General features: G+C 48.4%; 2 protein-coding genes across 3 annotated transcripts in view; one reads left to right on the top strand and one right to left on the bottom strand.

The window, feature by feature from the left end:
* The window catches only part of MED12L (mediator complex subunit 12L), a 1,194,146-nt gene that overhangs the window by 676,795 nt on the left and 499,180 nt on the right, over positions 1–18,171 (top strand).
* Positions 1–18,171, bottom strand: part of P2RY13 (purinergic receptor P2Y13) — a 70,252-nt gene that overhangs the window by 21,775 nt on the left and 30,306 nt on the right. Inside the window, exon 2 of one of the 2 annotated variants that reach the window (XM_073579062.1) lies at positions 10,155–10,403. The gene's annotated coding sequence lies outside the window, so the exon portion shown is untranslated. Of the gene's footprint in view, positions 1–6,407; positions 6,528–10,154; positions 10,404–18,171 lie in introns of those variants that run through there. The other variant, XM_073579061.1, reaches the window with a different exon arrangement.

Below are 18,171 nucleotides of genomic sequence, written 5' to 3'. Positions count from 1 at the left end.
CATCCACAGTCATACGCTCAGGGGCCGTGGTAGGAAGGGAGAAAGCCCAAGCTTGGGGGGCTCCCCTTAACAGAGACATAATGACCCCCACTCTCTGACTTTCATCCCCAGAAGAGTGTGGTCTTAAGGAAAAAAAAAGCTTACAGCCTTCCTTGAAAACTCTGAAGTCATTTTTATCTCCAGAAAAGGTATCTGGTAACTTAACCGGAGACTCAGGGGAAACTAATGTAACATCCCGAGCCCCCAATGAAAGAACCCCCTGCACAGTGTCGGCGATCAGCTGCTGAGACTGAGCCAGGACTCTTTGTTCTCCAAAGAGTTTCTGAGACATCTGCGTCAGATGCTTAACCTGCTCAGAAAGAGTGTGCACAGGATCCATCACACACACAGGTGAATGGGAGCAGAGAAAAAAAAATGGTATGGGTCAGTTATAATGTCAGAGACACCGCACTGCACTTGCTCATAGAGCTAGTGCGCGTGTCCTGAGTACAGAAGCAGTGCTAAAAGATACCTGTGGAGTGGGCAGCAGAGGTGACCATGCGTGCTTCAGGCTAATAGTGTCAGGGTCCAGTCAGCGCTGGAAAGTAAAGAGGCATAGGACCTGCGGACACTGAAACTGAATAGTCTGCACGGGACCTATGGTCATGTGACAGCAAGGGGGCGGGGCTTAGCGTCCTGTATTCAGATAGGACAGGACACCACACAACAACTCAGAGTCAGGCAAAACAGAGGTCACAGCAGTACGGGCAAACGAGCTACAGAGGGACAAACAGACGGGTAGTCAGACAGAGCCAAAGGTCATACACAAGAGGGCGGTGCGGTACCAAGGGGACGAGCAGAGAGGAGTCGGGTCACAAGCAGAGAGTCATACACGAGAGGTAGCGCAGTACAAGAGGGTCAGGCAGAACTCGTAACAGGGACAGAACCAAATCAAAACCACACAAGCAAGCAAGATATCAGGCACAAGGCACACGTATACAAGAGGTCACTTAACTCAGCCGAGGGCAGGAGTATAACTGACACCGGACCTAGGTCCAGTGAGCACTAAATAGCCTCCTGCTGCCAGAGAGAGGCAGCACAATTAACCCATAGTCTAACCAGGACGGGTCAAAGCGAAATCCCGTCCTGGATCATGACAAGTTGCAGCTGGTACCAAGGGATATTGTTCTGTCATTTCAGATGGTACTGCGTTTACCGGCACTACTATCTTGGTTTTTGGCCTGACATCTGGTGGTACCGGTGTCTGTGGGTACCTGTTCTGAATCTGTGGCAAAGGAAACCCATGATGTACGGTGACACCCATCAGCTGCTCAGACTCTTCTGCGGAGATCAGAAGATGTCGAATGGGACGCGTTTGTTCCAGCCTGACTCTTCTCAGCAGGGACTTCTTCCACTTCCCCATCTCAGTAAGCTTAGTGCTTCGGAATTGAGGGCACAGCTCATTTAATTGTCCCATGTGGAGTTCAAGCATGCCGGCCTCAGTACCCGAAAACTCAAGGGGCAGCCCGTTGGGAGGGGTGGTGGTCATACCTGGAGCCTCCCGGAGGTGTACGACGTTCACCGGCGCTGCCGGACCCAAGGTCGGGGACGATGGTGGAGCAGATGGCGGCTCCGGGTCCGCGGGGGTCTCCGGTGGGACCTGCGCAGTCGCGTCAGGTCCAGGCAGGAGCTCTACTTCCTCCACTTCAGCTCCCAGGCCCTCAGACAACTCCTCCAGACAGGCCTCTCCCAGCGACGGTGACAGCGGGGAGGCGGTGATAGATGCTACCGGTGATATGGCGGCGGCCGCAAGATCCACAGGGTTTGCCTGGGGGAGATCTGGTGCAGCAGTGGCGGGTACCGGTGACTGGGGTACCGCTGGTGGTGGCCCCTCCAGGGTGTGCTGCCATTTCTTCATCCAGAGCGCCTCCTGCTTCAGCTGCAGTTCGTGAGTCAGCCGGGTAATCTCATCCTCCAGCTGTTGACGGCCCAGATGGGAAGCCAGATCGGAGCCTTCAACCATTGCACTGGGGAGGTTCAGCTTAACCTCCCTTCGCTCTTCAGGCCTCCTCTCTCCTTCCATCATGGCGTTCTCTCCTTTCTCTTCCTGTCTCGACTCTTTTCCCGCCACCGGCTCCCGCTCTTCCTTCTGGGGGCGGCGTCTTCTTCCTACTCCTCCATACCATGACAGTATACAAACCCCTCGGGGGGTGGGCCATGTTGCTGTCGCATAGAAGTTCAGACAGGGGAGGCACAGGACACTTCGCGGTCTTTTCTTATGACCACCCATGTTGTCACACCCTTCTTCACCGTGGCAGCGGCCATTTTTAGAGTTCATTTTACAGTCTATCAAATTGGTTATTCTGCACATTTTCACAAGCTGTTAAGTCCAATAAATCATAGGCACACAGAACCCGGTGGCACCGGGTCTCGTCATCCTGTTCGTGATGCCAATTTGGAGCGCCCTCACATGCCAGGGCAGTGGGGTACTCGGTACCGGGCCGGTTGATCTTCTCAACGGGAGTTGTCATGGCAGCAGTGACCCGGTCCATGGCCCTGGGGCTCCATTGTAAAAGGGGTTGCTTCAGTGTGCTTATGGTGATGAAAGTTTATAAGTGATTCGTGACGCCACCTGTGGTGTTCGGCAATGAAGATGTTAAGCCGATGCTGCAGACAGCTCCTCTGGGACAGATGGTGGGGTGCAGCAGAGATGTTATAGCCCTCCACAGGCAGGGCTGAAGTCCCAGGACAGTGTAGGTAAAGTGACACGTAGATGGTGTAGTGTCAGGCGTTGGAGATGCAGCAGTGCTGAGTAGGTTGACGCAGGAATAAGTGGAGGACACCAGGGCATGTAGTTCCAAAGCTTTACTCACAGTCTGTTGTGGTACAGGTGCCCGCATCCGTGCCGTGTCCTCCGGGTCAGGAGCTCAGCCAACTTCCAGGCAAGATGAAGTACTTCTTTCCAACACTCCACCAACATATGTGCCTTTTCTGAACATCTCCCTCTTAGCGCCTTTTAGTGAAGTACTCACAGTACTGAGTTACACTGGAGTTCCTCCTGTCAGATGTTCCTATGAATTCTACTTGTACGGCAGACAGCTGTAGCCTGCTTCCGGGACTCCTTCTACCTAGTCCCGGCTCACACACGTTGCTGTTGTGCCCCCAAGTCTGGTGTGGGAATAAAGTGGTCACTACTTCTATTCCTGCGGTGTCTGCTGCAGGACCATTAGTATCCATACAACTTTGGGGACCGGACCCCGGCCTTGCGCTGTGAACTTGGGAAGAGTTCTCCTCTAACAATAATCCTTAGTCCTCCTTTTCTCCTTACGTTCCGTACAATCTTTTCTTTCATATGGAGTATCAGGCTTTCGTTCTAATGTCTCTTCCCTGTGCCAGCAGACCCAGATCATTGAGGTCGGCTGCAGCACTTCCTTCATCCATCCCTCTCTGGGGATCTTCTCTCTCTCACTTCCCTGTCAGACTGCTCAGCCACTCACTCACGGACTGACTGACTGACTGAACGACCTAAACCTCATCTCTTCCCGCTCTTTTGAGTGTAAAATTAAACTCCACCACCTCCCAGCACGCTTCGTGTTTCAAGCAGGGAGCCACCAAAGGGTGCTTTGCTACACTACTATGTTGTGTGGGATGCAGGTGTTGGAGCGTGGTCGGGTGTCTCAACCTTACCTGAATGGTGGGGTACCACACCTCAGGAGCAGGTGCAGTACTTATGTGGCGACTGAACCCTCAGGGGCGCCGCATACACATGCGCAGGAGCCAAGGGAGAAGCATGGAGGATGGCATCATTGTACGAAGATGGGAGGCGCCGGACAGGACGGCGATACCCATCGGACCGGATCGAACGCTGGGGTGAATATAATCTAACTCTTTTTCTTATCTTTCAGGTTTCATCGGGGGCTTATCTACAGCATTACAGAATGCTGTAGATAAGCCCCTGATGGCGGTGGCCCCAGCTAATGGGGCAAAAATGGGGTGACAGCTTCCCTTTAAGAAAATGTCCAGAGTATAAACAGAGTCCGAGATCTTGTCTCCATCTTCTCTCAGCAACGCGAAGACTGACACCTGTAATCTCGGCTAAATGTACTTGCTCCGGGGAAGTATAACATGCGGCCTACTGTTAACCATGTCTCTCACGGATCTTAGCCTCAGCAACCTGGAATCTGTCAAGTTCGCCAGATATCAGACATAAACTGTCAATAAAGGCATCAACAAAAGACCGTCCTAGGGCTTGTGGGGACAAAAAAAGCCCTGGTCTGAGGACCCCTCGCAGTAGGGACATGATTATTCCCACCTGCTGGAACTCCTCCCCTGATGACCAGGGGCACAGGGTAAAAAATAACTCTCCTTGAATACCCTAAACTGGTCTCTCTATCTTAAAAAAATTTTTCAGGGAAGGACATCATAGGTTTGGGGGAGACCAACTGTACATCAGAGGGTACTAACGTCACAGACTGCCAACAGTGGGGGTCTATGAGGGGTCATCATCAAGTTATTTTTCTGACCTTGCAACTGATATTGCGATGACTCCAGACTCTGACAATCCTTCGCCAGATCCTGAGACATCTGCATCAAATTTGCCACCTGGTCACAAAGCGTGTGAACAGGATCCATACTGGCGAAAAAGAAAAACATATCGACCAGACGTAATGTGGTCAAGGAGGCCAAGGTCAGAAGCCAGGAGGGTACGTCATAAACAGAAGGAAGAGACAAAAGTGTAGTCAGGTAACGTTCTGAGGTCAGACTCACACGCTGAATGCATGTCTGGCAGAGTTTTAGGAGACACAGCTTAGTTAAGAAGCATGGCCATTAACTGGAATAATGAACACATGAAGATAGCCGACACCTAACAGTCGCAGATTGGATAGCTGTGGATCAATGCATTGACAGCTCAGCATGTCCCCGTACCAGATTGGAGGGCCAAGCTGTCAATCAAAGTACTGACCATTTCAGCACACCCCTGTACCACACTGGATGGCCGAGCTGTCAGTAACTGCATCCCAGACACAGTGAGGGGTGGAACCGTGACATCAGCGATCTGGATTCTGTCAGGTTCATCATATATCACACCTAAACTGTAAAAAAAAAAGGTGTCAGCCAAAATCCATTCAGCAGAAAACTGGTCTTTCTCTCCCACAGATTTATGAGGGAGGGATATCACAGGTTCAGGAGAGACCAACTGTACATCAAAGGATCCTGACATCACAGCCACTGCTGGCAGTGGAGGGCTATAGAAGGTCTTCATCAAATTATGTATCTGGCCCTGCAACTGATATTGCGATGACTGCAGATTCTGGCATTCCTTAGCCAGATCCTGAGTCATCTACATCAAATTTGCCACCTGGTCACACAGTGTGTGAACAGGATACATACTGGTAAAAAAGGAAAATGTATTGGCCAGATGAAAGGTGACGCTAGTCACTTCTTACAGCCAAGCAGTGAGTCAGGATAATCAAGGAGTCCTAGGTAAGAAGCCAGGGTATGTCATAAACAAAACAAAGAGACAAAAGCATGGTCAGGTAACAATCCGAGGTCAGAATATCAGGAGAGCAGATCAGACTAGAAGGGGTAAACAGATGGATGGTCAGAACGAGGTCCAAGATCAAGCAACGAAAGATCAACATACAGAACTTATGACACAGAGGAAACAAACCACACTTGGCTGTATGTATGTCTGGCAGTGGTCTGGGAGAACCAGCTCAGTTAAGTAGCATGGCAATCATCTGAGATAATGAACAATTGGAGACAGCCATAGCCTTCCAGTCTCAGATTGGATAGTCAAGCTGTCAAACGACACACTGACAGCTCAGCATGCCCCTGTAACAGATTGGATGGCTGAGCTGTCAATAACTGTATTTCAGACACACTGAGGGGTGAAACCATCACAATACTACAACTGTTTGATCTACTAGGACCCAGAAACTCATGCTCCCTCCCAATACACAGTGATCACATTGTGTATGGAGGATATAGTGCTATCAGTTATTCCTATTACTGCATACATAGCGCTTGTTAAGAGCTGTGTACACAATGATGGAGAAGGCACAGATGGTAATAAATCATCTCTGCCTTCTACATTTGGACTCTGGCTGTCTCTGGCAGCTGGATCTCTGCTCCTTCCGCTACAGGATCGCATGTATCTGCACTCCCAGGCCCGGATTGGCAATATAACCAACCGGGCATTTTCCCGCTGGGCCGCTGTCATGTGGGCCGCGGGCGGCAGCGCCCGATCATCTGGCCGCTTGCCAGCGGCTGCGGCCACTGTTGCTCCTGCCGCCGGCCCTCTGCGGGCACGGCGGTGATAGTTTCCAAGTTCCTCCCGCACTGCAGGGAGATAAGCCACCATGCCTCCCCCCACGCACCCCATCCTCGCCGTAGCATGAGACCCCCCCGCCCCCGCAGCCACTCACAGTGTCGCTTGCCTTCTCTGTTCGCAGGACCTGTGATGAGGTCACATGAGGGGAGGAGTCAGTGGGTCACATGATCAGGAGCCTTTGTCCAGACCCCTGATCATGTGACCCCTGACTCCGCCCCTCCTGTGACCTCATCACAGGTCCTGTGCGCACAGCCTTGCCTCTTGGTGTCTGCAAGACTCTGCTGTGCTGTTGGCTGTTGTCATGGTGCTGGATGAGATAAGTATGTGTTGGGGTCAGGAGGGGTTTACAGGGTAGATGTAGCAGGGCTGTATGTGTATGGGGTGTACTGAGCGGAGCAGTGTGTGTATGAGGTTTATGGAGCGGAGTCGTGTGTGTACGAGGTGTACGGAGCGGAGCCGTATGTGTATGAGGTGTACGGAGCGGAGCCTTGTGTGTACGAGGTGTACGGAGCGGAGCCGTGTGTGTACGAGGTGTATGGAGCGGAGCCGTGTGTGTACGAGGTTTACGGAACAGAGCCGCGTGTACGAGGTGTACGGAGTGGAGCCGCGTGTACGAGGTGTACGGAGTGGAGCCGCGTGTGTACGAGGTGTATGGAGCGGAGCCGCGTGTATACGAGGTGTACGGAGCGGAACCGTGTGTGTACGAGGTGTACGGAGCGGAGCCGAGTGTACGAGGTGTACGGAGTGGAGCCGCGTGTACGAGGTGTACGGAGCGGAGCCGCGTGTGTACGAGGTGTATGGAGCGGAGCCGCGTGTATACGAGGTGTACGGAGCGGAACCGCGTGTGTACGAGGTGTACGGAGCGGAGCCGAGTGTACGAGGTGTACGGAGCGGAGCCGCGTGTACGAGGTGTACGGAGCGGAGCCGTGTGTGTATGAGGTGTACGGAACAAAGCCGCGTGCACGAGGTGTATGAAGCGGTTGCCGTGTGTGCACGAGGTGTATGAAGCGGTTGCCGCGTGCACGAGGTGTATGGAGCGGAGCCGCGTGCACGAGGTGTATGGAGCGGAGCCGCGTGCACGAGGTGTATGGAGCGGAGCCGCGTGTACGAGGTGTACGGAGCGGAGCCGTGTGTGTACGAGGTGTACGGAGCAGAGCCGTCTGCGTATGAGGTGTATGGAACAGAGCCGTGTGCACGAGGTGTACGAAGCAGAGCCGCGTGTACGAGGTGTACAGAGCGGAGCCGTGTGTGTATGAGGTGTACGGAACAGAGCCGCGTGCACGAGGTGTAGGAAGCGGTGCCGTGTGCACGAGGTGTACGGAGCGGAGCCGCGTGCACGAGGTATACGGAGCGGAGCCGCATGCACGAGGTGTACGGAGCGGAACCGCGTGCACGAGGTGTACGGAGCGGAGCCGTGTGTGTACGAGGTGTATGGAGCGGAGCCGTGTGTGTGCGAGGTGTACGGAACGGAGCTGCGTGTACGAGGTGTACGGAGCGGAGCTGTGTGTGTACGAGGTGTATGGAGCAGAGCCGTGTGTGTGCGAGGTGTACGGAACGGAGCCGCGTATACGAGGTGTATGGAGCGGAGCCGCATGCACGAGGTGTACGGAGCGGAGCCGTGTGTACGAGGTGTACGGAGCGGAGCCGCGTGTGTACGAAGTGTATGGAGAGGAGCCGTGTGTGTATGAGGTGTACGGAACAGAGCCGCGTGTACAAGGTGTACGGAGCGGAGCCGCGTGTGTACTTGGTGTACGGAGCGGAGCCGCGTGTGTTTGGGGTATACGGAGCGGAGCCATATGTGTACGGGATGAACGGAGCGGAGCCAAGTGTGTACGAAGCATACAAAGCGGGCTTTTCCCACGGACACAGGAGTACACGGCGGAGCCCCGAGTAGCATTTTAAAACACACACGTGATGTTACACCTGAAGTGATGTGCTTGAAGCTGACCGGAAATGAGATAATTTCTTGAGGAGATTGTAACAGAACCAGGAATGCTTCAGATCCATCACCGTGTCCTCCTTCGACAGCGCAGACAGCAGGATCGCCTTGAAATCGGGGATGCCGGCCATGTGAGCGGATCATGATATGTCCTGCATCGGGAGGCTCAGGTGGGCACTACAATGGGAGCCGGGCTGCTATAGTATCTTTATAGAATCTTTCTTTATTTCTTTCTCTCTTTTTCTTTCTTTCTCTGTTCTTTCTCATTCTCTGTTCTGTCTTTCCCTCATTTTCTTTCTCTCTCTCTGTTCTTTCTTTCTCTCTCTAATCTTTCTTTTTTCTTTCTCTCTCTCTCTGTTCTTTCTTTCCCCTCTTTCTTTCTTTTTCTTTCTTTTTCTTTCCTCTCTTTCTTTCTGTTCTTTCTTTCTTTTCTTTACTTCTTTCTCTCTCTATTCTTTCTCTGTCTCTCTGTTCTTTCTTTCCCCTCTTTTTTTCTCTCTCTATTCTTTCTCTGTCTCTCTCTGTTCTTTCTTTCCCCTCTTTCTTTCTCTCTCTGTTCTTTCACTGTCTCTCTCTGTTCTTTCTTTCTTTTTTCCCCTCTTTCTTTCTTTCTCTTTTTTCTTTTTTCTCTCTCTGTTTTCTCTCTTCCTTAGTGCCAGTCAGTGTGCCCATAATGCCAGCCACTGTGCCCTCAGTATAAGTCAGTGTGATCAGCAGTGCTAAATGGGTGCGAATGGGTGTGGCCGCAGTCTTTGTCCCTCTTACCCTTCCTCAAAAGTTGGGAGGTATGATAGGGGCAGTTATGACCAGGGGGTCTGGTTGCCCAATGGATAGCAGTTCTGCCAGGAATTCTGTCACCGTGTGTACAAAAGGGGACAGAGATTTGGGAGGAGTACTGTACCTAAAAGCAATAAATAGGACTGAGCTGAAATACTGGACACAGCTGTGACTACATGTTATATAGTCGTGTTAATCTCCTCTCACTTCTTGTAACCTACAAGTGTACAAAGATATTATATAGTCACCATGTGACTAGTGGGCCTGTGTAACTTCAAATGCCAGGGATGAATTTTAGTCCCAGTCCGGCCCTGTGCACTTCTATGCAGTGGTGTTTTAGAGAATTAATGCAGGGTAAAAAAAAAGGACCAGTTGGACATTTAAAGTCTATGGTGGTCTGGAAATGGATACGTTCTTTAAACATTAAGCAAATAGTGATTTACAAGCATGGATGCCTACAAACCTGACTCCATAAATCAGATCTCTGAGAAGGAACGGACCTAAATTCCAGCAACTTAGGGCTCATACTCACTTGTGAGAGACTCGCATGGTTCTCGTACTAGTCTCTCGCTTGAAAACCTGGCACAGCCGCCGGCATTGGGACCAGAGCATGCAGCTACATGTATTTCTATGCAGCTGCACGCTCTGGTCAGAGTGCCGGTGGCACTGCCAGGTTTTCAAGAGAGACTAGCACGAGAATCGTGCGAGTCTCTCGCAAGTGAGTATGAGCCCTTATTGTGAAAATCTTTTGGAAGGCTACATGAAAAATTTGACCAATGTCACCAAATGCTACCAAATACTTACTGCGTGAATGTAAAGTGAGCTGCTGGGAATGAGATGAAAAGCAAAAAAGCAGAAATAATTGTCTTTAGTATTATTCTGACACTTCAGTACTTAACAGAAGCGGATGTATGTAAACTTTTGGCTTCAACTTTGTCTGTCTATCCATCCATGTCTATATCTACGGTACTTTTTACACAGCTTTATAGAAAATCGTGTGCCTCTCAACTTTATCTTTAGATAAGCTTATTGTACATAGTGTATGTTAAACAAGACAAAAAAAATGAAATAACAGAATACCTTTTGAACAGGATTTTAGTTAAAATCACATAATGGATGCCTTACCGGTGCTGAATGCTCTATTATCCTTAATCAGAAGTGGTTCTCTGGCTTCCTCTCTGCTTTTGGGGTGTATTTTCAGAAAAGCAGAATAACTTTTTGGTGTTCCTCTGCTTCCTTTTAAATACTAAGCAGATCGACAGGTTATTGTACGGCCTCTGCTGCGCTGTCGGTGCTCGCTCAAAGCTGCTTCGCCTTTCTCAAATGCACTTGCGTTTCAGGAAGGACTTCCCTTGTGAATCTTTTAAAAGCCTACTAAATGAATAAAAGAAAAAAAAAATGAAAATACATCCAAGGACGCCGGTCACAACCATATACATAATCTGTAGCATTACGAGAATATCCCAAACTTGCTGAAAGGCTCATGATCCACCCTGCTCGGGATATTCTTTATGCTACGGGTTCATGAGCATCGGGAGAAGGGAAGTCATTCATCAGATTTGCACTTTGCCTGCAGTAAGTGACAAAGCATTTTTCTAGAACATAACATAGGTTATTTTCAGGGAGAAAACGGAAACATTTATGAAAACTTTTCTTATGGCATAATTCACTTTCAGATAAATCTCTTCTTAGAGTTATAGTTTCCTGGGGTGCAGCAATAGTTTACTGTACACGAACCACAAGGAATTATAGAGAACAGCATTCCCTTTCATTATGGATGTGAAGTGTCATAGACGTAAATCAGATAAACTGTGCAGACTTATATATACCAGGGCTTTAGCGAGGCTTTCCTTCACCCAGGTCTTTATACACTCCCTGACATTTCTATGAATGTATAGGATAAACAATGGATCTCATTTATTAAAAAAGAGGACCAGTGTCTACATTTCATTTTTTGGGTACAGTTTACAAAATATTAGCAGACCCCTTATCTCTCACTATGGAGCCATAGGAAGTCCACTGTGTTTTTGAAATGTCACCTCGTCTTTCTCCGAAAAGAGAAACTGATTCCTAATGCTCTCCCTACACGGTAACTTTCGCAAGACCTGTGAATCAGGACTGTGCAAACCATAGACATTTCCTTACATCACACAAATTACCAACATGTGCATAATGCAAACACTATGTCATAGGATGTATAGAGTAACCTTGGTTGTACATTTAACTTTAGAAATCAATATTGCCCATGAAAATAGGCATCTTTTTCAAATATCTAATCAGAGAAATTTGCTTCTTTCTTCTCATCGATTGATCTTTCACTTTCAATTCTTGGACAAAATCTGCAAGTTCTGTATTTTTTTGAAGACCCATTACACAAATAGGAGATGACAGCTGGTGCTTTTAAAATTATATGAAAAAAGGAGGAGGAGGAGCCAGACTCAGACATTTCCGCTGCAAGTTCTTCTGAAATGAGTTAGAGTTCTCCATAGACACACTGCAAAGGGAACCTAACCAGAGCAACAACACCAACGTTTCGGCATGAAGCCTTTCTCAAGGTAGTTGCATTACTGGTTACAATGAAGAGACACGGGTCACATAGGACGACCGGAAATTTTCACAAGAGGAGGTAAGGTTCCATATATTTCACAGAGTGTGCGTAAGTGGAGGAGTGACAGGGTCACTATATGAGAGGAGTGGAAGGTGGGTGGACGCCTGCAGTGGATGGCCGTGACGGGCTCATGTGCTTCATTGTAACCAGTAATGCAACTACCTTGAGAAAGGCTTCATGCCGAAACGTTGGTGTTGTTGCTCTGGTTAGGTTCCCTTTGCAGTGTGTCAATAAATTCACTTTTGCATTCATTCCTTTGTCTTCATTTTGAGTGCCGGGGTTTACTTCATTACATATATGTCCTTTTACCCCCTGAGCACCTCCATCTACGGGTGGTAGAGCCTGGAATTTCCATACTTTTAGAGTTCTCCATAGAACTTTATGAGCACCAACTGTCATCTGTCACAGGTGGGAATTGCGAATTTTGAGAATGAACGATCAGTCCAGTAAGAGAAAGAAGTGGATTTCTCTTATAAGATACGTTTCTTATTTTCACGTGTATCATTGATTTCTAAGAAAAGCAAAACTTCTTTTACTCTGGTTCATTATGGAAACATATTGATGTATGATCGTTAGGTGTTCTGGGAGAGAGAGTTTATTTATCCCCTAATTGAGTTTTCTTCTTTACTGGTAAAGTATAGTACTTACCAAAGCAATAACTAGGCCAAATATTTAGGTAAAAGATGACTGTCAGGACTGACTTTATGAGCACTTTAGATATATTTCATACACAGGTACAATAATTCTGGCTGTGCTTAGGAATTTCATTGGGATAGTCACTTTAGAGGGCACCCTGCAATGGGACACATGGAAATGAGAAGCAGCCTTCCCATTTTCACATGCAGAATTCTTCTTTTTCATTCAGTAGGAAACCATAAGATGTAAGTGAGACATCAACTAGAAGTCATAGGATCACAAGTGACAGCAGCAGAAAGACATTATATTTTGTTCCTGCTATGTAACATGCTCTCTATGTATACACCTCTCGCAAGCCTGTTTTTTAATTTACCTTACAAACATAGCTGGCACATTGTTGTATATTTAAAGTGAACCTGTCAGCTGTTTTGGCCGCTATAAGATATGTCCACCGCCTTTCAGGGCTTATCTCAAGCATTCTATAATGCTGTAGATAAGCCCCCAATCTGACCTGCAAGAGAAGAAAAATGAGTTTTATTATACTCACCCAGGGGTGCGGTCCGATATGATCCGTTACTATGGGTGTCGCAGGTCCGGGTCCGGCGCCTCCCATCTTCTTGCAACGCTGCCCTCCTGCTTGCTTCATCACTCCCCGGCATTGTGCTCCTGTGCAGGTGTACTTCTCTGCCCTGTTGAGGGCAGAGCAAAATCCTGCAGTGCGCAGGAGCCGGGAAAGGTCAGAGGTCCAGCGCATGCACACTGCAGAAATCTGCTCTGCCCTCAACAGGGACTGATCATCCCACAGCTCCTGGGCAGGGGAGGGAGCAAAAGAGTATACAGACATTACAGCAATGGATCACAGCTGATTCTTTCTTTGAGGTAAAACATTGCTTAAAAACAATCAGGGAAATGTTTTACCCAACAGAAAGAATCAGCTGTAATCCCATGCTGTCTGTCCCCACTGTATACTCTTTGATTCCTCCCCTGGCCAGGAGCTCAGACTGTCTCTGGACAGTCAGACACAGCCATTACACAGCAGGGGCACATTTATAAGATAATCTCAGCCCAGGAACATTTTATTTAGTCACATTCAATTGTGGAAATTATTATTATTCCAAGATCTATTTATTAAAAACCAAACTTTTGTTGGTGGGAAAACCACTTTAAAGGAGTTGTCTATTACTTTGATATAGATGACCTAAGTGATATGGCATCAATATTAGATTGGTTGGGTTATGTGTTGCAGCCCCCCATTAGCAGCTTCTATAGCAGGCAGATGTAAGCAATGTGCTGAGCTAAAATAACATAGCATATTCAATTGAATGTGTATGTAGCTGTGCTATTTGATTCTGATATTGATGACCCATATTTTCTGTCAGCCAAGAGAATTGAACAGATTATGCTAATCACACACTGATTAGAATTTGATCACAATGTGATCTGATTTTTTCCGACGTGGAGAAGATGGAAAATAAATGTCTCCATCTTCTCCACACTATCTCTCCATGAAAATCACACCGTACTCGGATGTCATCTAAGTGCAGTCTGATATTTTCCACAAACTCATTGACTTGCATGGCCAAGTATGGAGGCAAATAGCACAATGCACTATTTTTTCCTCAGTCAGACTTTGTCCAAGGAAAAGATTTGACATCTGTCCAGTCCCATGAAATAACGTTGGTTGGTGTGTGATCTGATGTTTTGTCAGATCGCTCTCAGATCAAAAATATGCATAAGCCCCAAGTGCAAATCATCAAAATGAAAGTAGCGGACAATCCAAATAACTATTAACCTGTTAGGAGCTCTAATTGTTAATTCTGCCCGTTGGGGTAGTAATAACTACAATATGCAGTTATAGTTAGGATTCTCTTTTTTATACTGCCTATTTAAAATGTAATAAAACATCAAATTCCTGTCCATAATGCATAGTGTTAAATAGAGTTGAGCGAAACGGGTCGAAAAAATTCAAAAGTCGCCGACTTTTGGCAAAGTCGGGTTTCATTAAACGAAACCCGACCCTAGGGTGAGGTCGGCCACGAGGTCGGCGACTTACGCGCCAAAGTCGCGTTTCAAAAGTTTGTTTTGCACTCTTTTTCAGCCAATCAGGATCCACGGACACTGTGGGCAACGTGATGACCTAGGCACGGGTCACCACCATCTTTCAGAAGGGCATGCAAGTGATTGGCTTGCTTTGGTGGGCGTCACAGGGGGTATAAAAGGGCGTGCACGCCGACCGCCATCTTATTTCTGCCGATCTTAGTATAGGGAGAGGTTGCTGCTGATTCTGTAGGGAGAGCGTTAGGCAGGGAAGAAGACAAAAAAACTGCTTCTGCTGCTAGCGATTTGGCCTGCACAACACACAAGTCACTGTGTGTTCAGTGCAAGGGGAGGCTATATAGTGGTGTATCAGTGGTGTTGGTTGTTGGGCTGCCTTTTAAGGCTTCCTGACACGCTGGCATTGCTGTTTACCCACTGCTCCGCAAACTTCTTTTTTAAAAGCAATCCAATCTCCCTTATCCTCTAGTCACTTTTGTCACAGCTGTGCCATCGAGCCTGTCACATAGCGCTCAGATATCAGTGGGCCTCACACAATCCACAAGTGTCCAGTGTCCAAAAGTGTGCGCAGAGATTCAAAATCTCCATTATCCTCTCGTCACTTTGGTCACAGGCAGCTGTGCCATCGAGCGTGTCACATAGCGCTCAGATATCAGTGGGCCTCACACAATCCACAAGTGTCCAGTGTCCAAAAGTGTGCGCAGATTCAAAATCTCCATTATCCTCTCGTCACTTTGGTCACAGGCAGCTGTGCCATCGAGCGTGTCACATAGCGCTCAGATATCAGTGGGCCTCACACAATCCACAAGTGTCCAGTGTCCAAAAGTGTGCGCAGAGATTCAAAATCTCCATTATCCTCTCGTCACTTTGGTCACAGGCAGCTGTGCCATCGAGCGTGTCACATAGCGCTCAGATATCAGTGGGCCTCACACAATCCACAAGTGTCCAGTGTCCAAAAGTGTGCGCAGAGATTCAAAATCTCCATTATCCTCTCGTCACTTTGGTCACAGCTGTGCCATCGAGCCTGTCACATAGCGCTCAGATATCAGTGGGCCTCACACAATCCACAAGTGTCCAGTGTCCAAAAGTGTGCGCAGAGATTCAAACTCTCCATTATCCTCTCGTCACTTTTGTCACAGGCAGCTGTGCCATCGAGCGTGTCACATAGCGCTCAGATATCAGTGGGCCTCACACAATCCACAAGTGTCCAGTGTCCAAAAGTGTGCGCAGAGATTCAAAATCTCCATTATCCTCTCGTCACTTTGGTCACAGCTGTGCCATCGAGCCTGTCACATAGCGCTCAGATATCAGTGGGCCTCACACAATCCACAAGTGTCCAGTGTCCAAAAGTGTGCGCAGAGATTCAAACTCTCCATTATCCTCTCGTCACTTTTGTCACAGGCAGCTGTGCCATCGAGCGTGTCACATAGCGCTCAGATATCAGTGGGCCTCACACAATCCACAAGTGTCCAGTGTCCAAAAGTGTGCGCAGAGATTCAAAATCTCCATTATCCTCTCGTCACTTTGGTCACAGCTGTGCCATCGAGCCTGTCACATAGCGCTCAGATATCAGTGGGCCTCACACAATCCACAAGTGTCCAGTGTCCAAAAGTGTGCGCAGAGATTCAAAATCTCCATTATCCTCTCGTCACTTTTGTCACAGGCAGCTGTGCCATCGAGCGTGTCACATAGCGCTCAGATATCAGTGGGCCTCACACAATCCACAAGTGTCCAGTGTCCAAAAGTGTGCGCAGAGATTCAAAATCTCCATTATCCTCTCGTCACTTTGGTCACAGCTGTGCCATCGAGCCTGTCACATAGCGCTCAGATATCAGTGGGCCTCTCACAATCCACAAGTGTCCAGTGTCCAAAAGTGTGCACAGAGATTCAAAATCTCCATTATCCTCTCGTCACTTTTGTCACAGGCAGCTGTGCCATCGAGCCTGTCACATAGCGCTCAGATATCAGTGGGCCTCACACAATCCACAAGTGTCCAGTGTCCAAAAGTGTGCGCAGAGATTCAAAATCTCCATTATCCTCTCGTCACTTTGGTCACAGCTGTGCCATCGAGCCTGTCACATAGCGCTCAGATATCAGTGGGCCTCACACAATCCACAAGTGTCCAGTGTCCAAAAGTGTGCGCAGAGATTCAAAATCTCCATTATCCTCTCGTCACTTTGGTCACAGGCAGCTGTGCCATCGAGCCTGTCACATAGCGCTCAGATATCAGTGGGCCTCACACAATCCAAAAGTGTCCACTGTCCACAAGTGTGTGCAGAAATTCTAAATCTCCCCTGTCCTATAGACACCTTGTACCTTGTTTTACATTACTATATAGTTTGTTGGATTTTGTCTACATTTCTACCAAAAATGAGGAAGGCTGGTGGAAGAGGCCGTGGAATTGGGCGGGGGTTGGCAGCTGGTAATGATGGTGTTGGTGGTGGATCTGATGGTAGTGGCAAGAGCAAAATAGGACCGAATGCAGGAGGTGCTGACCCTGCGTCATCGTCTGGCTACATAAGGCCTCGAACGCTTAGTTTTCTAGGAGTTGGCAAACCGCTTTTAAAGCCAGAGCATCAGGAAAAAGTTTTGTCTTACATTGCTGACTCAGCCTCCAGCTCTATCGCCTCCTCTTCTTCAGTTGTAAAAAGTAAAAGCACTGAGTCGTCATTGGAGGCTCATGTTCATGAACCACACCTTTCCTTGTGTCCTTCACCCCAACCAAGATTGAAGGATGACGCAGGCCATACTACTGATTACTCCATGGAGCTGTTTTCACATACCATGCCTGGATTATCAAGTGAAATGGTGAATTACCCAGGCCAAGATGAATCTGACATGGAGTGCACTGATGCACAGCCACTGATGGATGATTCTGCTGGTACATTCACTCAGAGCACTACATTGTCCTCGCAGTGTACAGAGCCAGATTTTGACCCTGATGAGACTCAGGTGCCCCTTCCCGCTCACTATACCACCATACACGGTGACACAGAGAAAGGTGCACATGACATAGAAGAGGAGGTGATGGATGACCCAGTTGTTGACCCAGATTGGCATCCATTGGGGGAAGAGGGTGCTGCTTCCAATAGCTCAGATGAGGAGCATCCACAGCAGACATCGACATCGCAACAGCTGTTATCTGGCAGGCCCGGAGCACTCCAAAGACAGGTTCCAAACATCAAAAGAGTTGCTGGACAGCTTGTCCAGAGGGTCAAAAGATCACAGCGTGCTAGGCCGCAAAATGTCTGCCAAAGGAGGAAGAGTGCAGTGTGGCACTTTTTTGACCAAAATCCTCATGATCAGGCCAAGGTTATCTGTAAGAAGTGCGCAAAGACCTTTAGCCGAGGGAAAAATCTGAAAAATTTGAATACCAGTTGCATGCTTAGACATTTAACCAGCATGCACTTGCAAGCGTGGACACAACACCAAACCTCAAGTGCCACATGTGCAACTGATCACAACGAAGGTAGTCAGCAACGCTGCATTGTTTCCCCCACTGTAAGCCCACCGGTTAGCACAGCAGCAAATGTTGAGGTGTCGTTGCAAGACCACAGCAGTCAGGGAATCCCACTGTTATATCAACGAAAGACTGATTCTAGGCCATCAGAAAGAACACCAACTCCATCACCATCATCATCCCTCTCTCAGTCCGCCCTGTCCACCGCTACTTCCACCATATGCAGCTCTCAAGTCCAGCTCACCCTCCCAGACACTATGAGTAGGTCAAGAAAGTACTCAGTCTCTCATCCGCGTACACTGGGTTTGAACGCCCACATTGCCAAACTAATCTCGTTTGAGATGATGCCCTTTCGGTTGGTGGAAAGCACAGCTTTCCGCGAA

The sequence above is a fragment of the Dendrobates tinctorius genome, unplaced genomic scaffold (genome assembly GCF_039654945.1).
Source record: "Dendrobates tinctorius isolate UK_male_01 unplaced genomic scaffold, ASM3965494v1 ptg000060l, whole genome shotgun sequence".
Taxonomy (NCBI): Eukaryota; Metazoa; Chordata; class Amphibia; order Anura; family Dendrobatidae; genus Dendrobates; species Dendrobates tinctorius.
Note: the sequence above shows the minus strand (reverse complement) of the source record. Positions and strands in the feature narration are given on the sequence as shown.